The following is an 18,954-nucleotide window of genomic DNA, read 5'->3' as shown; positions in this document are numbered from 1 at the left end:
AAGAAGAACAGGGCTGAGCGTCAAATCGTATTCTTAAGAATATGGCACAATAACCGACTGAGCTAATAGTCCAAACCTTTACTCCTAAAAACAGACAGGGGAAACGATTTTATCTTTTGTGGTCTTCCCGTGTGTTATGCATTTGACGTACACGATTATCCACGTCCACTATCACGTTATTCACTGTCACATTTTTCAGCAGCAGAACCGCTGATCCCTGGTAGCACTCTGATCTTTGATTTAACTGCCACTCTTTTCACGTTCTTGCGTCTGTCACAGGTTTAAACGTTGGCCACAGCACTCGGAGTTCCTTTACCTTCGACAGCACTAGGAGATTGGAACGACCCTCTTGGCGATTTTGCACTCGACGTGCCGGCTTTGTCGCGGTGAAGGTATGCTCCGTAGAAATGGTTTGCGTTAGACGACCCGTGGCTGGACATAATGCCTAAGCAGTCTTTGCATCCGAGTTTATGTACGTGATCGTTTGCACGTTAGTAATTTTGTTCATTGGACAAAATACCACCTGGAGGCCGTCCCCAAATTACGGAACTCCTTTTTTGCAGTTTACAAAATTTGCCTCCTTTTAGATGCGCACTGGCTACGCTGGGATAAAAACCCTCACGTTGATCACCCTGTGCTAAGCGTAATGTTCCAAACACGTAGCGTCCGTTTGGCCCCGAACTGAATGGGAGATACGACAAAAAAAACAGACATGCTGCTTGTCATGAAAGGAAGTCAGCAGCGTCTGGTTTTCAGGGTTAAAACATGAAACGCCCCAAGCATTATTAAAGGTACATATGAGGGTAGCGTCACGACGTCACCCTCTGTAAAGTATTGCTTTATAACTTTGATCGCGTAGAATATTATGCAACACAAATAATGTCGCGTGTAGTTCGTGCTGTGAAAGCTCTGTATTTCTGTCATCAGTAGGATTTGTGTAAGCTACATTGTCCGTATACCCGGCCACAAACAAGAAGCCGGTTGCTAGCTTCATCAGCATAATGAAAGCTTCAGAGCCAAAGTTAATAACGTTTCTGACGACTGCAGGCGAAGCTAGCGCCAAAGACAGCTGAATTCTGAGGATCACGCAGGCTAACAATCCGACACTAGCGTGCAAGGCAGGATCTGTTGACGTCCGCAGCCAACCAAACCAAATCTAACTGATCCTGCCTTTGCTAATTTCTGACCCCTGCAGGCTTAGTCATAGCCATTGGCGCCATAGCCATTTCTAGGCAGATTACAAACTGCAAAATATCACATATCTCACGAGCTAAACATTAATTACACGTGTTTTCATAAATACGCGCCAGATTGTCCTCTGATAGTTTTGAGTGACACCCAACAACCTAAGACGGCGTTAGTGATGGTGAAAGATGGCCGATACGCGGCGTCCTTCATTGTTTTGTTACGCCTCTTGCGAGGCTGTCCATCACGGTTATGACGCATCATTCGGCGTCCAACGAGCCATCATCGAGGAACCCGACATTTGCTGCTAAGCATTGAGCAGGAGAGGATTGTCACTATGCTTTCCAAATTCATCGTCCTTTGTGTGGTTTTAGGCGTTGTGAGCAGCTCTCGGAAAGCTACAGGTAAGCGGCTTTATTCTTATCTAAATTGATAATTTTGTAAACGTCATTTCGTTTAACACGCTATTCGCTGAAGACTTTTGCGCAACGTTTAAAACATGTTTGCGAGTTTCATCTTTTGTGATTGCTTTTACAAACTATATTTTAAGCTAATAGTTTTCATCTCATTTAAGAAACATAAGAATACCTCATTCACATTGAATCCTTTCAGCAAAGTGAAAGAATTCGTGTTTGGAAGTACAAAAAAGACCAGCGTGTGGCGTAACACACGATGGACCGAGATATTCACTAAAGTCAGTTCTAGATATCTTAGGTCATTGCTAAAGCCAGGCTGTAAAGCCCGGGTTAGGCTACTACTTTGTATAGCCTCAAAATACGTCATCTCAAGCTAGTTGCTTGGGATGTGCGCCTGGTGACAGACGTGAAGCGAATAAAAATTTTAAAACTCAACTTGTTTGAACTCAGATAATAGGCCTCATGTAAACGTTTTCTTTTAATTCAATAAAACACATCTGGTGTCACTTGCGGAAAATGCGTTTCCCCGAACGCATGAACTTTGACCGACTTGTGGCGACCAAATGCGTAAACTGCTGCATCATTTTTCAGGGTTGCGGCTCACACGGTGCAACATGGATGCTCGCTGCCCGGGTTATGCACCCTGCTGAGGAGAGAAACTTTCTTTTTTTTATTTCAGCCCCTCGGGCGTATGCGCTGTGAGGACAAATAACAATGTAAAACTCTGTGAGAAGGAAAAATTCCGCAAATAAAATGGAACACACTGGGTGTGGTTTGCGCCAAACCCTCATTTCCACATATTTTTTACTTCGATCGATCGAGTTATGGCGATATAGTGCACGTAAATATACTTTGGAATCATTGCTTTCAGGCTGGCCCAAGCTGTGCAAAACGGATGCTGACTGCTCGCATTACTTTCCCTACTGCGGGGAGGGCAAATGTCGCCGTAAGTAACCTACGTATATTGAACTTGTCGTTCTTGGCCCTTTGTTCTGCGAGACGTGCATAGTTCGGCAAAGACATTACATGCACGGCATTCACCAGATGCCTTCTCCTCTAACTGTTGCCAATGCAGTGGGCCGAGGGAAAAACACACACACACACACACACACCACACACACACACACACACACACACACACACACACACACACACACACACACACACCACACACACACACACACACACACACACACACTGTGTGTTCGTCTGATCACATCATGGACTGACCACACCTGACCACGTCATGAGATTATCACTCTGTGGATTAACATGTTTGGTGATGTTTCAGCGGTTACAACATTCTGCATTTCCGGCGAACGCGGCGTTGCCGGATGTAACACATGTAAATGCGTACGTCACGGCTGGGCTTGTACAAAAATTTACTGCAGGTCATGTAAGTGAATGCATAGCAATTGTTGTGGCATGAGTTATTGGCATCTAGATGGTGTCTCCAAGTGAATGACCAAATTGAGAGTTTTGTGTCCTGCTATGTTGCGGCACCATTTTAAAGTTTGATTTCATACACTTTTACTGGTGCATTCCGGGTGTTGTGCAGCTTGCACAAACAACATAAGACCCCGATACTTATACAGTTTAACACACGCCCGAGTGGAGGGGTCAAATTGACCCCCGGAAGGTTTTTCCACAATGGTTTACGAACGGCGCGGTGTACCCGCTCCAAATTTTGCACAGCTGTAGATAATTGAATAGCGGTTCGTTTGGTTTCCCAAATTTAGTTGCATCTTGCAAGGTCGCTGACTTTTGGCAGGTCCAATCAGACCAGGGTTTCAGAGAAGTCAGTTTCTAGGAAATTGCTCAAACCCATGAAACAACGAAGTGCTAGACGAAGCCGTACACCTCTGATATGCTTCCATAGGCAAAACAATATTGAATAAACAAATCACGTTGACCTGAGGTCAAGTATGAATGTCAGACCAATGTCAAAACCAACCCGTCTTATTTCTCTAAGGTCTGCCGTATTTGATAGTTTCTGGCGCACATTAAAATTTACTGATAGCACAAGCCACATTATACATTTTCCATGGGCTTCTCAGAGGTCAGAATAAGTCATTGAACTGAAATGACCCATGTTAACGTCTTTTTATTTGAAACATACCGCTTAGCGTAATCTTTTGCACTTAGTAAAATGGAAAACCCAAAGCGGTCTTGCATGATTTTGGTCACTATGACCTTGAAGAGGTCAAGCAAGGTTCCTGACCTTTAATGGGCATGTAACCTTTTGCCTTGAAACAGATATCCAGGCTCTGGTGGCACTTTTGAGACCAACGTGTAATATGACCTTGTTTGACCTTATTTGACACGAAGGCCATGACCTAGAAGCCTCAAAACTTCATGACCTAGGAACCTAAAAATAGAAGAAATAAATGGAGTGCCAATCAACTTCGCATCAAACACACATATTTGCGTGATTTTACGACGTTTCTACTGACTTGGTGCCATGTTTTTCCAATGTATTTCGTGCCGCCTACAGAGACGTTGTCTTTATGCAATGCTTCTGCTCCAGGCTATAGGTTCGTAGCGCCAACGCGTCAGGTGGCTTGTGACAGGTTTCATAGCACACGGAATTTTTGTCTCACTTTAAACTCAGCAGACCAAGAAATCAAGCGCGCCGTTAGCGGACCCTCGCCGCAACACACGACGCGACGTCAGCATGGCAGCAGTGGTGCTGTTGTCACCATGCTCACTATAGCATGCCTGTGTCTGCAGATAAGCATAAAGGAGCGGTACCGTGTCGGCTGGCAGGGGACCTGCCACTGTGCCGTTAAATATCTTCGGCACTGCTTCGGCAACTTCAGCTGGAATTGCAAGAGCACGGCCACCACTTTCAGAGGCAGCTTTGGAGCTGGTAATGGGAGTTTCTGAACGTGTGAAAAATCCGCGCACAAAAAAAATACAATATGCTTTGGGGGATCGCACGCACGAAGAACTGTGAGTCAAGACAAAGAGTACAGACACCTCTGATGCGCTCTGAAACATGATGTGATGATCCAAAATGATGTATTCATCGCAACATCTGTCTGTGATGACCCTGAAAACGCCTCTTTTAACACCACAAATGCAGTTTTTGACACCGCTTTCAGGAGTTCTGTATTTCTTTTCACACATAATGCGACCAGACCGAAACCAGCCCAGAACTTTGCGCCCTGACCAGACCTCTGCGACAGAACGCAAACTTTGCTGCACTTCTTATTGTTATTTTGTGTGGAAAATAAACCATCAGGCGGTCACGATGCATCATTCATTTTCATGATGACAATATAGCGGCATCGTCATCGTCACCATCATCGTCATCGTCATCGTCATCGTCACCATCATCGTCATGGTCATCGTGTCACCATCATTGTCATCGTCAGCGTCATCGTCGCCGTCACTCCCATCATTATCACGACCACTACCATTGGCCACACAACCACCACCATCGTCATCACCACCACCATCGCAATCATAACCAAGCATCGCACCCAAAGGCCTCACCATCGTTGTGACCAACAGTGCGACTACCGTCACAACTGCCACCACCATGATGATAAACATCATCATCATGATCACCTTCAGATTCATATTTAGAGAACCATGTGCGAGCACGTATAAGCAACCTTCGCTGATGGTGTAAAGTTCGAAAGGTTCGATAAGGAAGCCACCACCTATTTACTAAGACAGCAAGTATGAGCGTCCAGTGATGTTCCGCGCCACACGTTCGGGGTGGGGTGCAATTTTAACGTCCAGAAATATGTGTTTCAAAATCATTTCGGAACGGCGTGGCAGAGCAGCGTCAAAATTCACAGAACTGTAGGCAATGGAATAGCCAAAGTTTTACTTACAAAACTGGATATATGTGGTTAGGCTACTGATAGGTCAAAGTTAGCCCAAGGTTGTCAATGTGGGTAATTTTTAGGTTATCGTTCAGAATGATACGACAACGTAGCTTTAGACTAAGTCATACAACTTTGATTGTCTTTGACAGCTTGACTATTGAAATCAGGATTAGGACCAAATCATTTTACCTTAGTTTACCTACAGATTCAGATCAAGGTAAAAAAACTCACCACGTTATCAATGGAAAATTTGCATTATAAGATAGTTTTTAACTACCACTTCGCGTTTTTGGACTACGACGCAGAAGATTTCTTGGTTTGCCTTCATGACGTTCAAGGAAGGTTACTGGCCTAACAGGATCTCAATTAAGCGTTTGCTTTGAGGAGCATGCCGCCAAGGGCGGTGCTTGGCGCCGATGGTAATTTCGAATATCAAATTAATCCAGAAGGTACGTTGGGTCATTTTCACCTGCTTATGTTAAATTTGGTCACAAACTTACTATTAGCACATTGACACTTTGCATACAAGTGGTACCTAATTTGGACGGGTTGTGTGTAGAGCAGAGACACTGTTGTGGGGTGGGGTTCTGTAATGCTTGCGTGGTGCTTGTGGTGCTTGGTTCTTGCGCTGCACTGCTGCCGGGCTGCCGCTGTATGCCTGTGCTCCGCCGGCGCCGCTGTCACATCTTACAAAAGCGAATTCATATTGAGGAGCCCATTGGCCAGCATACGAGTCAAATGATGCAAGCCCACGACTCAGCACGTTGTGCACCCGACATCATTACATACTCATGTGACTCACAAAGCCAGGATGAGGCGGGTGACCGGGGTATTGGCGGAACGGTAGGCCCGATCAGATACCATGAACGGCTTCTCTCCGTACATGGCTGTGCGCCCCTATGCACGGTACTCCACCTCCATCGCTGAGCTAACGACAATATTTAAACGAGGCAAAATTGGAGCTATTAAATGCAACAATAATCAATTGCACTGATAACACGCTCAAATTGGCAGGGACACAACGCAAGCGGTGAATTACGTTGGCAGTGGCCGGTGAAAAGCAGCCCTCGCAGCCCACTTCGGCCTCACACCCGTACCTCTGTATGAACGGAGAAGGCCACGCAAACTCAGACGACTGGGTTTGCTGGGTTGGGTACGACTGGGCTGGGTACTGGCGAGCTCTCACCGCCCATCAGACCAAATTTAAAACACGTACGCCTACGTCATCGCCGGAGCGTAGGCATGCATTAAAGACAAATACAATTATATGCAATGACTTCTGCCAATGAGTATTTCAAAATGACTTATTGAACGAATGGCGCGCACCATCACGTGCATCTCTAAACACGGACTGGGTTGAGCAATCTTATTTTGCAACTTGGTCCTGCGTTATGCATTTGATCTGTCACTAGGTTACCACATTTTTTTCAGTCTTAGAGCCGCCAATCCCTGTAAGTGGCTTAGCTCCCATTCCCCACGTCCTTATGGTTGCACCAGACATTTGCTTGGTTCACAGTTGTAATTCCTGGTTTTCACTGGTTTGTCCCACAAAGCAGAACCCTGAATCATGTTTCCCTGGTTCTTTCGACAAAATAAAACCGGGATTCAAGTTCTTGCTAGCTCTTCTGATAAACCAAGATCCTGGATCTTTGGATCCAAGATTGGACCTTGCGCTGGTATTTCGACAAAACAAAACCATGGATCTTTGTTCCGACTAGTTCCTTCGACAAAACCATATCCTGGATCCTGGAAATTATCACACAGTATACCTCTACATAGCTCTGCTCTCGCACCACATAAAATTCACACACCATCGGCAAGTCAAACGGTATGTCCTGATGCCACCACTGCAACCAACATAGCATTACTCTTAGTTGAAGACCTTTGCCTCTGGACGACCCACAGATTCCTGCTTGAATGAAAAAGCTAAAGATAATGTTTGACACTTGAAGATAAGGAAGCAAGCATCATACATGATGGCATAAGCTCGCTTGTAACCACTGGTCAACTTTGAAGTGAAAAACTGCTCTGGAAAACATTATTTCTGTTTTTGGCGAATACACTCGGTAATATCTCACTCATTGCGTGATCGTACTTTGCATAACATTGATTTAGAGTCAACTGACGGCCGTATAATTCTGGAAATCGTGCTCGCAAACGTCAGATATAAACGACTCGATTATGATATTTTGCTTGGCTTGATCGCCGCGTTGCCAATGGCATGGCATGATCTGAATGACTATTTTAACGTCATGGATGCCTGGGTGAACTTAATGTAGCCTGCACGATGTAGTCTGTGCATGTTCGCGGACGTGTGGCTCAGAAACTAAACGGACTTAGGTCTTAGGAAAGGCAGGACTGAGAATTGCATCGAATGATATTCAAGATGGCCGGTTCAGCTCAAAACGTAACACAAAAAGGGAGCACTCCCTTTAAGGGCCACATAACACATACATGCGAAACAGTCGGCATGTACTGATATGCCCACTACAGCCAATAAGGTTTTACTGTTAGTTAAAGATCGTTGCCTGACGCATGAGTACATGGCACCTGAAGCTACGTGCTGATCACTGCCGGACAGTAGGGGTATCTGTTGTGAATGGTTCAGTAATCAACTACATTAGGATCTGGCAATATCCAAATATATTTCAAGGTAATAAAAACACTGCTGTTATCTCAGTTTTTCAACCATCAGGGTCTCCCTAAAATGCTGTCAAACTTCCAGCTAACAAGAGTTGCAAAAGGTTTTTTCGTGGTAAATATGCTGTATTTTCCGGCTGACGGGATGTGGCGAATGGGCCTGACTTTTTAAACATGAAATATTTACCTTCTCAAGGTAGGGCCGATATTGATTGAACGGCCAATGTTTGCTATGCACTTACGGAAAAGAAACAGGAAAGGAAAAGATCCAGACCCGAAACTCATAGAACTTCCATTGCCCATGCTGTCAAATGTAAACAAAAAGTGAATAGCTATGTGTAATCTGTCTATGTTGTGTTCATGTTCTTCTCGCTTTCAAATTTGCAATTTCCTGTCAAATGATGTCCTTGCTGTTAATCAAATAAGGATGTGTCCATGCTCGCATTTTAAAAGCAATCAGCTCACTGCGTCAGAGCCCTAGGCTGATAACAGATGATACGAGTGAGATGTTAGCCAGAAATCTTCCATGCGACACGTAATACATGAGCGGCCTCTGTAGCATTAGAAGTTGTATAACATCTGTTGTGTGCGATCTGTTGTATTAGAAGCCGTATCGCCTGGCCGTGCATCCATTAGAAAGCAACGTTGCGTAGAAGTCATACCGTGACTGTTATCTGGTTCTGCCGGTGGAAGCATTTGTATTAGGAGCATTGACCGTACACAGTCACAAACCAGTAGCCGGCGGCTTATTTCACGAGGATGTTGAAAGCCCAGAACTAAAACCCGGTATGGTTCTGAAGGCTGTTGACGAGGATTACGCCGGAATCAAAGCCGTGGTCGAGTCTGGTGCATGGTAACATCCCCCGAGACTAACGTCAGGCCGGAAAAACGGGCGCTATCGGAGGACAGGGCCGCCTGCTGGATTATCTATGTGCGTTTCTAGAATGATAATTATATCCATTTGTTGTCCTAAAAGCACTTTTTCAGCCCAAGTAATCTACATGCGCATGCAAGTTATGACGTGACATGTGCAGATCAAAATCATGCACCTGTTATGCATCTACTCCGCACATTTCTTTTTCATAAGTTCGCATTAGTCCCAGTGTTGATAGTCCGTCCTATGATGTCGTTAGTGATCGTAAAAGGTGGCCGATACGTGGTGTTCTCCATTACTTTGTGGCGCCTCTGCAAACTGTCCATCACCGCATGACGCATTCGGTTTCCAACAACCATCGTTGACGGGTCCGACATTTACTGCTAAACACTGAGCGAGTGAAAATGGCTGCCATGCTTGTTAAGTCTCTCGCCATTTGCCTCGTTTTAGGCATCTTGAGCAGCCCAACGACAGTTCAAGGTAAGCAGCTCCGTGAATGTAACTTGCACGCTTTGGAATCAACATATCATTTTTGATATGTGCCATGAAATTTTGACCACGCGGCGCATTTGACGTGTACACCAGCTGCTCTCTTGCCAGGCAGGCATGGGGTCGCTGTTCACGCTCCAGGTGAAGGCGTTTACGCACTTAATGGTCATTCGGACATTATACTGATTTCTCGGCCGGAGAATCAGTGCTCAGTTCTGTTAAGATATTACAATGTATCCTCCTGACTCACTTGACTCATCATCGGTGAGCTATCCGCTTTTCATCCTAGAATATGTCTGCGATGTTATTCTCTTCAACATGCACCCGTGAGAAGACAGGGCGCGACATTAGGCTAAGCACTACCGCAGTGTTTTAGATCACAGCTTCAGGCTACAGCGGTAACGAAACAAACACTATAGCGTCGTGTGCTTTGACCACAGCGTTACTATGCCGTTTGTTCAATGTACTTTCACGATCTTAAAACCGAGAATTTTTCGGTTTTCAGCTGACAAAAAACCGAAATCGGCTTATTTGCTTGCTACGGCTTTCACTTCGTTCGAGACGACACGGGCTATATTTCTTGTTCACCCTCAATCTGTCAGAATCCAGCCGTTCCGGTAGCTCACTTGATTGGACCGCCTGTGCTCCGACCTACCCCATCCGGCGCTCTTATCCTCGTTCTTAATTTATCATGAAACCTCACGACGCTCCGCCTGTCCGAGACAGGTTGTGTGCGCCAGCCGTGAGGAGGCCGAGAGGCCCGCTGGAGCGGGACCCTCTTTCAGGTTAGGTTATTTTAGTTCAATGACACTGCTCACAGAAAATATTCAGTGATCACTCCTTCCTGTAAATGCACAGTGATCATTTCAACCTAGTTGTAGTGGAAGCGCGGCTTGTGGTATAGAAGTAAAGAGACTATTTTTATTTGACTGTTCCACATTTAAAGATTTTGAGTCGAACACAATTTACTACTTGGTAGTTTACATTAATAAACTACCAAGAACGTTTCTTTTTGCCCAGAATTATTTATGCAATTAATTGTTAACCCTGATATAGCCATTGTGGTGCAACGACATTCTTGCTGTTGATAGTCCTTCGACATTGTTAAATCAGTTGTTACCAGTTATTCATGAATATAAGCTGCTGTCTCATAGGCTTGACATAGAAAAGTCAACCAATGTGGTACATTGTGTAATGTCATGGGCCAACAGCTTCATTTTGGCACCCCCTCAGTGCTGTACTGCGGCATGACATAATGAACAACCATATGGTTTTTCTACTGCAATCCATGCTGCTCTCATAACAAATTCCATCATGAAAAAATGGGTCAAGCGTGAACTCTTGTATCGGCTTCCCATTTGACATATGACTGACCAAAAACACATGATGCAATATACAAATCACTTTCAGCAAAGCAGACAAACAATACGTGGCATCACTTGCTCACCCTGTTTCGAGAATCCACAAAACGCAGGTGAGAAGGATGCAAACACATCTTCCACTTCCACAGCCATGCAACATGCTGCAGCCATCAGGCTGCTTGTTAAACAATAACAGGAAAATTTTACATGTGGTGAGGTGACGCTGCAAACATGCTAACCTTGCACAAGGCTGGAGACACAAGTCCGTGTAGTTATGGTTGGATGGGCAAAATGCAAAGAACTGATGAAGCTGCCAGTGCACACAAGGCTCATGATAAAAATTATATTAAGTGCTATCCAAGACACCAACAGCAATACTTTTCCACCTGTCTCAGCACCCAGCATCTCACGCAAGTTGCAGTGCCTATGTCATTGATGACTCACGAGCAGTGCTCGCCTGCATACGAAATTTGCCAGGACAGCACAGCGTGCATCAGTGGTAAAACAGCTCTACATTTTCGGAATTCTTTAGGGAAAGACAAGTTTGCAAAGCCATATAATGTGAGCCTATATTAAGCATGTCCATTACTGAGCTGCATGCACCATCCCCTACTGCCAAAATGAATTGCTAATATAATCATGTGCAATGGATTAATCGCATGCTGTAATACCTCAATAGGTTCAAAATGTTGGCAAGATCATAATAAAGTACCAGCTTGCCTGTATACACCCCTGTAACATAAGTGCTAGTGTTTCCCTTAGTTTGCTGGCTATCCTTTGTTATGTTCAAACACAAACATAAAGGTAGAGGCAGGTATCAATATATCACATTCTATTGGGAGTCAGTAGACTTGAAGAATACCAAAACAACGTTCTCTCTCAGAAGTACAAACCTCGCACGCACACTCCCCATCACATCAAGATCAATACAAGCCATTGGCACACACCACCAGTGATCATACACATTTCAAGCCCCCGATTCACGCTCTTTTGTCAAGTAAGTCCATAAAAAATCAAATATGTCCGTCTCGGTGGCTCAGTTGGTTAAAGCGCGTCCTTTCCAATCCACCCACCAGTGGCGGGGTGGTTTCGAGTCGCTTAAGGGCGTTCGCTATTTGCCCATGACAGGTATGGCCTGCGGCCGGTGGCAGCGGTCGCGCTGAAGGCCAGTTGACGTCAGAGTGCAGGACGGACCGTGCCAAGCATTGCGGCACGTTGAGTTTTCGCCACCAAATTCGGCCGTTGACATGGAATTGCGCGATCGGGTGGTAGGGGTCAGGGCTCACACAACAAGCACTGCTTATCGTGAGGTCTGATCCCAGAAATCCATCGATTCAAAGGGCTCGGATAAAATCTTTCAAAACGAAAAAAGTGTGGTTTCGAGTCGGGTTCGAGTCGAGTCGGGTCGAAAGTTTCGACTTTCGAAAGAGTGCCCGTTATTTAGGTGCTGTACTTTTTTGCAGACAGTGGTGTTCTTTTTTGTAATGTTGACCTGTGGCCTAGAAATAAGGAAAACTGACCCGTTCACAGCGAGTGCCGGACGACCCGAAAGTGTTCAAGCTTACATTCGCGACAAGCATTCAGCAGCAAAATCTTACTAACAGCCAGTCATCTTCCGCGCATTGTATCATACGTGCCGCATCATCGCTTTTCCGAATGTAGCAGCGGCCATGCTCTTTTGACCATAAGTAGAGAAGAGCCTGGAGTATGAACGCGATAGCATGACGTTTCTATGACGTCATTGATCCCAGGGCAACTTTGAAATAGGCTCCAAATAAACCTTTTCGCACTTTTGCGGGCGTGTAACTCAGGAGCCAGAGGGTGTTGGGTCTTAAAAGGGACATGACCGTGAACTACATCAAAAGGTCCTCAAGATGGCTATTTCAGTTCAAAACGCCACACAAATGCGGAACATTCCCTTTAACTGGCCGTGCGGGAGTGTGCTCTGCTAGCTAAAATTAAAACGCAAAACTCTATTAGAAGGAAAGCTTCCGGTAAGAGAACAAAATGCATTGGGCGTGTGTTGCGGCGAAGGCCCCTTTCCTCATCCTTCGACTTTGATGGGCCGAGTCATGGCCATCTAGCGCAGACATTACACTGTGGAAATATGATTTTCAGGCTGGAAATCCAAGTGGTGCAAAACGGATGCTCACTGCTCGCGATATGCTCCCTACTGCGGGGAGGGCAAATGTCGCCGTGAGTAGCCTGTTTACGCTAACTTTGTCGTTCTTTGCCGTTTGTTCTGCGAGGTGTGCATGTTTCGCCAAAGACATCACAAGGACGGCGTTCACCAGATGCCGTCTTTGCAATGCGTAAACCATTGTTAATGCACAAGTTTCCTCTACCAGTTACCGATGCAGCAGACCAAAGGGACACGACATGCGCTGTGCTCACCTGATTACCTTATTGCTATGCTGTATTACATGGTTGTAAAAGTTGATCTGTGATGTTTCAGCGGTGACAAAATTCTGCAGATCGGACGAAAAGGGTGTGGCCGCGTGTAACGCATGCCACTGCGAGGGCCATCACTGGAGCTGTACGGAAATTGGCTGCGCGAAAAATTGTAAGATCGTTCATTTGTTAAGGATTTGTACGTTTGTATATATATATATATATATATATATTATATATATATATATTATATGGTATATATATGCATGTATATATATATACTATCTATCTCTCTCTCTCTCTCTCTCGTCTCTCCCTCTCTCTCTCTCTCTCTCCTCTCTCTCTCTCTCTCTCTCTCCTCATCTCTCTCTTCTCTCTCTCTCTCTCTCTCTCTCCCCTCGATACACACTATATACCACTGCGTACCGGTGGGAATACCGAACATTTGGCACACATTCATGACACCTTTTTAAAACTTGATCATACGCATGTTGACGGTGCATTTAGGGTGCCATAATGTCACACGTGTAACAGGTGACACTTTCACAGTTTATGCACTGCAGCAGGTGACACTTCTCACAGTTTATGAATGCTTCACCGTTCGCACAAACGTTGCAACGTAATAGAAGAATAAAAGAAGTATCATTAGGACGTGCGCGCAGAATTTCTGAACATCGGTATTTCTAGTCTTTGCATTTTACTGTTAGCGTGGAACGACATATTTTTTGTAATGCATTTGGCTACATGCGGCATAATGCATTGTCAATATCATTATCGCCATTATAATCATTGGTACATTATGAGAAGTTCGCGTTTCAAGTAAAATATCCGTAATGACAGTGTCATCATGTGGAAATGTCATAAACATATCAGCACACAAAATATGTGACCCAGGCCAAAACTAGGAACACTGATCATTTAAGTTGGTTGACTCTTTTCGCCGTCATAACCCGGCATAAAGCCAATATATTAGCAATGGTTCTCTTGCCTCCATGCTCACTACAGCACATCTGTGTTTGCAGTCAACCATGATGGAGCAGTACCGTGTCGGCTGGCAAGGGACCTGTCGGGATGCCGCCATTGATCCTCATTACCGCTTCGGCAACTACAACTGGAATTGCAAGACAACAGCCAAAGCTTTCGGAAGCAACTTTAAAATCGTTCATGCACTCTCTTATTTTCGAGGACTATGAGCACAAAAATGCAATATACCCTGGGGAACGCGTGCACCAAGGGCCATTGAACAGGATAAAAAGCACTAATACTTTTGATACACTCCAAAAGTTGTGTTAACGATCTGGTCTAAGCGGTTAGGTGCAAACATCTGCGAGGACTCGGAACATGGTTTGATTTGATGGTCACAAGTACAGTTTTTTTGATATTGCTGTATGGTATTCACTGTTTTTTTTCGCACAGAACACCAACGGATCTCTGCAATGGAATACAAACTTTGCTGCATGCATTATTTTTCATGTTTCATCGAAAATATACTGGCAGGAAGTTGCGATGTATTGTTTAATTTCAGGTCATCACCACCGCCATCGTCATCGTCATCTATCCTGCTATCGTCATCGCCATCTCCATCGTCATCGCCATCGCTATCACCATCGTATCATCGTCGTTATCGTAACCATCATCATCATCACAACTACCACTATCATCGCCATCGTCGCCATCATAAGCAATACTATGCATGAACAACATGGTCTCACCACTGCTGTAGCGATCAGTACAACCACGACCGCTATAGGTAAACACTATGACCATATTCGTCGCCATTATCATCACCTCCACCATCACACGCTTAGAACCACACGTGCATGCACAAGAGCCTTCGCTGACGATGTAGAAGCGCGAACGCTTGAATCAGGACGCCGATCGAAGAAGATTGCAGGGCTTATCAATCAACAAGAAAGCAGCTTTAACAGTTTTAATGGGTTGCTGATTTGTGGAAATTTGGAACACAAAAATGCAATATGGCATGCGGAAACGTACGTACCAAGGACTGAACAGGGCAGAGCGACTTTTGATACGCACTGAAATTTGACGTAATGATCTGAATTAAGACGTTCGGCTCTAGCACCTGTCTGTGAAAGCCATGCTTTTTTAAAGCCGATAGTGCGTTTTTGGGCAGTTATCTCTCGAGCGATAGAAATAAAACATTGCTGTATTTATAATCGCTTTTTGAATGTATCTGAAAAATGCAAAGCCAAACGACGATCACACATTGTTTCATTTCGGAAAATCATCGCCATCGTCGTTGTCAGCTTTATCATTATCGTCATCTTCATCGTCATCGTCATCGCCATCGTCATCATCATCGTCGTCGTCATCATCATTGTCATTTTCATTGTCATTGTCATTGCCATTGTCAGCGTCATAGTCATCGTCACCATCACCACCACCGCGGCCACCACCACCACCACCAACACGTTGTTGCAAGTCCCCACACCCGACGTTCTAGAACACAAGTGTAAAAAAGGAGTTAGTCTCGTATGCCATCTACAGCCCTTCCCATTTGGCAGTGACTTTTAAGAATGAGCTTTCATGTAGCATCAGACAGGGGCGCAGCTAAAGTTTGCAATGAAGGTGCTACCAGGATTTGCAGCGATGGTGGGGGCTGTTTATCTTTTACCAGCGAGTCACAGACGTTAACAGGTATAGTACCTGGCGTATCAATGAGTCATCAGAGTTGGTTTGCCCTGGTGCCTTTGAGGGTTGTTTCAGCTCCGTGTCGCGCATGTTCACCCGGCTATCCTGTAGTCTTGCGGCTTGACTACGGCTGTTTGACTCTACATGTCCCTGCCTACGGTAACGTTTATGAGATGTAAAAGCAAAATGGTGTTCCTGATCACTAGATTTAGAACCATACTCACAGGTGCCATGATGAAAAACTGCGCTTGAACCTGACGGTGGGGCCCTAAAGCCCCATGACCCTCCCGCCCCTCACCAGACAATATGAAACCAATTGTATATGTGTGAAAAGCATTACGCAAAATCTGCATGGCATTGCGACACAATTTACAGGGTGGAAAACCTATGGGACTTTTCCATCCTACAAACGCTACCGCAGGCAGGGGCATGCAGAGTTAACAGCCTTAGCCAAGCCGCGAGACTACAGGATAGCCGAGTGAACATGCACGACATGGAGCTGAGAAAACCGTTTGAAAACACCAGGCCAAACCAACTTTGATTACCCATTGGTACGGCAGTTACCTGTTAACGTCTGTGACTCGCTGGTAAAAGATAAACAGCCCCCCACCATCGCTGCAAATCAGTGGTAAGCACCCATCGCAAACTTAAGCTGCGCCCCTGTCTGATACCACCTGAAAGCTCATTCTTAAGAGACACTGCCAAATGGGAAGTGCTGTAGATGACATACGAGACTACTCCCTTTTTTGCACTTGTGTTCTAGAACGTCGGGTGTGGGGGGACTTGCAACAGGGTGTTAGTGGTGGTGGTGCTGGCGGCGGTGGTGGTGATGGTGACGATGACGCTGACCCTGGCAATGACAATGACAATGACAATGACAATGATGATGACGACGGCGATGATGATGGCGATAGCGATTGACGATGACGGTGAAGATAAACGATAATAATAAAGGTGAGAATGACGATGGCGATGATTTTCCGAAATGGAACAATGTGTGATATTCGTTTAGCTTTTTGTATTTTTCAGATACAACCAAAAAAGCGATCATAAAGACAGCGATGTTTTATTTCTATCGCCCAAAGATAGATGTCCAAAAACGCACTATTGCCGGCTTAAAAAAACGTGTTTTTTACCGACAAGCGCGAGCCGAACGTCTTATTCAGATCATTACGTCAAATTTCAGTGGCGCATCAAAAGTCGCTCCTGCCTCCTGTTCAGTCCTTGGTACGTACGTTTCCGCATGCCATCATTGCATTTTTGTGCTCCAAAGTTCCACAATATTCAGCAACCCATTAAAAACTTTAAAACTGCTTCCGAGAGTGGCGATTGTTCTTTTGCAATTCCAGCTAATGCTGCCGAAGCGGTACCGAGGATGATTCGCGGCATCCCATCGCAGTCTCTCGTCAGCCCGACGTGGTACCGCTCCACGAAAATAAATCAACAACACAACAGATCCGCGGTAATAAGCCTGGTGGACAGCAGTGGTCGACACGACCACTGCTGCGGCACTGCTGCGTTGTGCACATGCTTATTACGGTTAAAGAGGTTGCCAATGGCTGTTAAATTGCTTGGAGTACTAAGTGATTCTGTCTGCCCGGTTTTCAAGCTTGGTGAAATGTTTCGCACGGTATTAACCCTGCGACACACCTCCTCTTAAAGCTTTTGTCACTGCGAATCACTTACTTGAAGCGTAAATGGCAGATAATAAAAGGGCGGTAATCGATACATGTCACTAAATACATGACGCAAATGTGATCTCAACCGCAGCAGAACCATTATAACATCACGTGACACCATACACAAAAGGGCTTTATGCACTGTTTTAATGACCGCCTCTTATTCGCTTTGTTTACACTGCAGGGCCCTGGGACTCTGTTACGTATACGAGCTGCGCGAGTCCGAAATGCACCGATAAAGTGCATGATTATTTCGTTTTAAGGGTTGTCATAAGAGGATACACAATCCCACTATGCAAAATATCTCGTCAGTAATTGACAGGCAAACACTATATCTATTACTATATATATATATATATATATATATATATATATATATTATATATATAGGGTTTGCCTGTCAATTCACTAACGAGATCATTTTTTATAGTGGGATTGTGTATCCTCTTATGACAACCCTTAAAACGAAATAATCACGCACTTTATCGGTGCATTTCGGGCATCGCGCAGCTCGTATACGTAACAGAGTCCCAGGACCCTGCAGTGGAAACAACAGCGAAATAAAGAGGAAAAAATAAAAAAAGAAAAAAAGAAGAAGAAGAAGAAGAAGAAGAGAGAGAGAAGAGGAGAGAGAGAGAGAGAGAGAGAGATAGGAGAGAAGAGAGGAGAGAGAGAGAGAGCAGATATATAGAAGAGAGTAGAGATAATATATATATATATATAATATTATGTATGTATTATATATATTATATATATCTTATATTATCTATATATATTCTATATCTATCTATATCTATCTTATCATATCTCTATCTCTCTACATATATCTATATATATATATAATTATATATATATATACACATATGATAGGTGTACCAAAATAGTAAATATACGCATGCACTACCATCCGCGGCCAAGTTTTGTACAACCCCAGAGGCCGCTCTATCACCACGTTAGTAGCTGTTGCATCGAGCCCTGCCCTGTTCGCCGCATTTGGAGCGCATTGTCGACGCTGAAACATCACCGAACAATCAGTGATCAGGTCGCATAGTGATCATCCCATGACGCCAGTAGATGTGGTCAACCCATGTGCTGATCAGATTATCACAGGATGTGTGTTTTGCCTTGGCCCATTGCATCAGTAACCGTTACATTAAAGGCATCTGATGAGCGCTGTCCTTGTTTATCAATTAACGCTGCAATCTTCTCCGATCGGCGTCCTGATTCAAGCGTTCGCGCTTTTACACCGTCAGGGAGGGCTCTTGTGCACACGTTTGGTTCTCAGCGTGTGATGGTGGTGATGATAATGACGACGAATATGGTAATAGTGTTTACCTACGGCGGGCGTGGTGGATGTACTAAGTACTACAGCAGTGTTGAGGCATATGGTGGTGATGCATAGTAATGATTATGATGACGGTAGTGGTA

The 18,954-nt window shown here is 44.8% G+C and overlaps 2 long non-coding RNA genes across 2 annotated transcripts; both read left to right on the top strand.

Annotated features, from left to right (window-relative positions):
• Positions 1-1,531: 1,531 nt before the first annotated feature.
• Positions 1,532-4,852, top strand: LOC119097628 (uncharacterized). The gene is made up of 4 exons (XR_005094173.1): positions 1,532-1,589; positions 2,473-2,547; positions 2,893-2,997; positions 4,332-4,852. It is a non-coding gene; the product is annotated as an uncharacterized LOC119097628 (long non-coding RNA).
• Positions 4,853-9,303: 4,451 nt separating this feature from the next.
• Positions 9,304-14,547, top strand: LOC119096971 (uncharacterized). Its single transcript, XR_005094109.1, has 4 exons — positions 9,304-9,434; positions 12,923-13,000; positions 13,260-13,367; positions 14,218-14,547. It is a non-coding gene; the product is annotated as an uncharacterized LOC119096971 (long non-coding RNA).
• The last annotated feature ends 4,407 nt before the right edge of the window (positions 14,548-18,954 follow it).

The sequence above is a fragment of the Pollicipes pollicipes genome, unplaced genomic scaffold (genome assembly GCF_011947565.3).
Source record: "Pollicipes pollicipes isolate AB1234 unplaced genomic scaffold, Ppol_2.1 Scaffold_4295;HRSCAF=5057_pilon_pilon_pilon, whole genome shotgun sequence".
Taxonomy (NCBI): domain Eukaryota; kingdom Metazoa; phylum Arthropoda; class Thecostraca; order Pollicipedomorpha; family Pollicipedidae; genus Pollicipes; species Pollicipes pollicipes.
Note: the sequence above shows the minus strand (reverse complement) of the source record. Positions and strands in the feature narration are given on the sequence as shown.